Source organism: Lactuca saligna, chromosome 6 (assembly GCF_052625555.1).
Source record: "Lactuca saligna cultivar CGN05327 chromosome 6, ASM5262555v1, whole genome shotgun sequence".
NCBI lineage: Eukaryota > Viridiplantae > Streptophyta > Magnoliopsida > Asterales > Asteraceae > Lactuca > Lactuca saligna.
In genome coordinates, this window is record NC_136422.1 from 162,809,799 (window position 1) to 162,814,447 (window position 4,649).

The following is a 4,649-nucleotide window of genomic DNA, read 5'->3' on the forward strand; positions in this document are numbered from 1 at the left end:
CATTGTCAATATGTGACTTAATCTCCAAGACCTAAGCACATATAGACTTTGTTTTCCAATAGGGATTTAGTGACTTAGAACTTATCAGGTCTTGAAACTTGTGGGATAGAGAGATTTATTGGAGGAGGTGGAGGAAGTGAAGTATGATTTCCAGTCACACTAATGCACAACAAAGGGATTGATCTTTCACCTTGGTTGCCATTTGGGATATCATCTTCATTAGGAAGATTCTTCCTAAAGATTTTGGAAGACCATAGCTGTCTAAACTAGACATCTATAATGGGAGAAATTCAAGTTAGTTGATTTAAAGTCCTTCATATACCACCCAATATGAAATTTTAAGGCTAGGACCCAATAACCTATTTATAACGGGAAGAGGGATGCCGTAATCCAAATTATAAAATAGTTAAAGGTAGGTAAATGACGATTTACCAATTTCCACCATGAAAAACGAAATATAATTAAGTTTTAATTGGATTTGAAACTCCTAGATCTTTTGAGATACATTGAACTTTCAATGGCATGTTTGAATCTCGATTGTGCCCTCTCAAGTTTGTGACTGGGATGTTGAGGATCACAAACAAGGTGTGAATAACCATACAAATTGACTTGGTACACTCAACAATATTACCTAATTGATGTGACGGTTAACCACACACGCTCCACCGATCTATAATAAAGTCAAGTTACCCTTTGCCACTCTTACTAGTCCATGTTAGTGCCGGTTAACCACACACGCTCCACTAACGACTTGGTAAGGTACAAAGTGTAATTTTATAGGCTAGCACCAATTTCACATTTTCCTAAGGTAACTAAGATTGGTAATTTATAATGTATAGTTACTTTATAATTCATTATACTTTTAACGAGTATTTAAAGTCGTATCCTACCCGTTTGGCTAACGACCCTCCACCGATCAAGGAAGCGGTGGGTGAGAGTGGACACCCATTAAGTCACCATTTTATAGGCAACAACCTTATACCCCCCTTATAGACCGGCTTCGTGAATGAGGCCTACTAACGGTAAGAATGACATATTCTTATACATATCTATATAATTAAAATTATAATAATAGTATAAGGGTGTATTTTAAAGATTTTAAAATACTTGGTGGTTTAATCTATTATTTAAACTATACTCTTAATTTAATTAAACTTAAACCATGTCTTTATGGAATTATTAACTCTTTTAATTAAACACTTTAATTAATTTAACGAAGTCCATAAAGTTTGAATTTTTTTTTTAACTTTTAAAAGAAAATTTAATTTGGAATTAAAGTGTAAGACTTTACAAATTCCAAAACTTGAGGGCAAGTTTTGAAACTATTTCAAGACTCTTGAAATTTGTAACTCATGAGTTTTAATGGTTCATAAAAATGAAGACTCTTCATTTTATGAAACCTCTTTAGTTCTTTAATCACAATTTAAAGAAGTGACTTCTGGTTATCCATAACTTGAGGACAAGTTATGGACACCATCATTGGCATTATGATCATGAATTAAACACACATGGAGGTTACACATAATTCCTATGATCTTGTAAAAACTCATAAGAACACAAATTCATGTCAAACAATTTCAATAAATCATATAAACATATACAATACTTGAAAATTAATAAAAGTCATGTAAAATGGGTTAACATAATCATTATCACTTTGAAAAACAGATTTTACAAGTCCAAAACAGATTGGGATAATGATTTTAATCCATTTCCAGCAACAAAACTCGAAAAACTGCCCAACACGCTCCTACTCGTCGAGTGCATGATCCTACTCGACGAGTAGGATGAATTTGTTCATGGACTCGGCGAGTCCTCCCCATGAACTCGGCGAGTCCAGTCGTCAGTGAGTAGATTTTTCAAATTTTCAAGCAGATTTGCATCAAGTATATAGAAAACAATCCTAGGCTCTGATACTACTGATGGGTTTTGAGCATTCTAGCACTTCCTAAGTGTACATGCAACCCTAATAACCTTAAATCTATGTTTTCTCTATATACATGCAAATTTCTTTTTCAAGGTTATTTCCTAACTAGCATGGCATGGGGAATATATGAAACATAAAAACTAGTAGAAATACATACCTTGTTGTTTCTTGGATTCCTTCAAGACTTTGTGAGCCTAGCACCCCAAATGTTGTGCCTCAAATGCTTCACACAACACCAAAAAAAATTGGAATAACTTGAGAGAATACTTCTTGCACTCAAAAATCGGTTATGCCCTCTCTAGAAACACTCTAGTACCCATTTTGCATGCTATAGGGTTTCTTTTATAGTGTGTCATAATTAGGAGTTACATGTGTAAACCCTAATTGTCATGACTCTTCATTTCTCATGACCCATGGGTTTGTAACTCCCATGGACTATCCATGGAGCTCCATATGGTTATAACCAAACCCATAAACCATGGATCATTAATCCACCATAAAAGAATTGATGATTGTCATAATCAACCCTGTATATTTAATTAGTCTCACTTTGATCACCAAATTAATACTAGATTAATACTTAATCAATACTAAATAACTAATATTATTATTAATATATTAGAACTTATAATATATTAATAATCACAAGTGTACTTTCTCTCATTTTGTCTATCCAAGTATTGCAATGCCATGCAACCCAAATCGACCATGCCTGGTCGGGTCAAGTACATACCAAATAAAGTTACGGACTTAGACACTATATCCAACACATACGACACCACTTCTTTTGATCACCTTGCATAAACTGACCGTTATATGCATTAGGCACATTTCCCACCACTAATGCATACAATCAATACTGTCAAGCATTACAGGGAACCCATGCTTGTTTTCATGTGTTGTATATAGTTGATGGATGTCACTAATTGTAGGCTTGCGTATATAGCGATTACGATATAGGATAATCACAGCTTTTGCAAACTTGTATAGACAATCCCACGTCGTATGCTCTAACATCCTCAAATACTCATCCCATGAGCACGGTCCCATGCCGAATGCTAGTAGAAAATTTGCAACTATACGTTTTCAGATTGCGGAGAAACCTTTTTTACATGTTCCATCAACCCGCTACCAAAAATATGGAAAACGATTTCGTGTATCATCAATAATGCATATAAATAATACCTTACGCACCTGAAATCGACACCTAAATTTTTCTGTGAACACTGCATCATCAGAAATGTAGTATTTCACCAGTTGGTTATGTATGACTTCACGATCTCTTCGTAGAGGAGGGTTTCTTGTTTTTTAGACTAGTTATTCGAACCATAATAGGCTCATCTTCGTTGAGATCAATTCAAACATGCGCATTCGACGATTATCTATGAGCGGTTTCCGATGTTTTGGTTCTTTTAGAAAAACCACCGATGAATGATTCCAAAGTTGTGAATGACTCCAAAGTTTGGATGTCTTGCCACTTTTTTCAACTCATTCATAATATTCCAAAAATGAAGAAATTTGAAAGGTTCTCCATTATCATTCCAGTAAAGTGTTAGAGCTTTTTGCAAGATTGTTTCATTGTTTGCACTACTTTGTCATTGCAGCATCACACTTGCAAAATATCGTGTTAAACTCTGTCACAACTTTTTTGGTGTTCCTCCACTTTGACTAAATTTGATCTTTTTCTATAGTCTCCAAGCTTCGTTCTAAGAGAAAATGCCTAGTAACTTTCCGGTAAAAAGTTAACGGATCTTGATTGTTCCCGAATTTTGGGTTTACCGAAACACCTACCCACATACGAGCCAACACCACTTCTTTCGTTGTGTCCAATTCTTGTTAGGTGTCTTTCCTTTTTCTTAGGTTACAGTTGAGGTTGAATCTCTTCTAGTTGGAATACTTTTTGCATTCGACTTCGGGTTGAGAGTGAGTTTCAAATTGGGTTTGGGTTTAAGATTGGAACTATAATTCAGAGTCGGGAAGGTTGTCAGACGGGTTGAACTCATTTTTCGATTGATATTGGAATTGAAATTGGGTTTGGGATTTAGATTGTGCTTGGAATTATGGTTGGGGTTGGATATGAATGGGATATGGATAGTGATGAATGTAGCATATAACAAGTGGGGTGCATGGACCCCACTTGGAAGTTGACCCCATATAAATTTTTAGTAGAAAAATATTTTATTTCATAAAATTACATAGTTGGTACCCCACTTATGTAACATCCTGAAAATCACAATAAATTTTAATTTTTTAAAAACAACCCATAACCATAAATGTTTACAAAATCATTATTTCAAAAGTGTATTTTCGTAATCCGAGTATCCCAAAAATCTAAACAACATAAAAACCAAAGGATGTGCACGATCACGCCTTCACCTTGCCACGATCATCTTAGGTACCTGAAACAATAAACTAAAATGGTAAGTCAAAGCTTAGTGAGTTCCTCCAAAGTACCAACAGACAACATATAACAACATATATTGGATCCATAACTAACGGGCTAGTTTACCCTTGAACCCACAATATGAGTCTAGTTTGCCCTTCAGGCATACAGCTCATATCTGGCCAACTCGCGATCCCAAAACATAAGTCTGGCTTGCCCTATAGGCCTACCTCTTATGTTTGGCTTGCTCCCGGGTTTGTTGGCTATCTCACATAATAGTACTACCTCAAGCCAACCATACCATGTCGACATATACATAACTTAGAACATATATCCAGC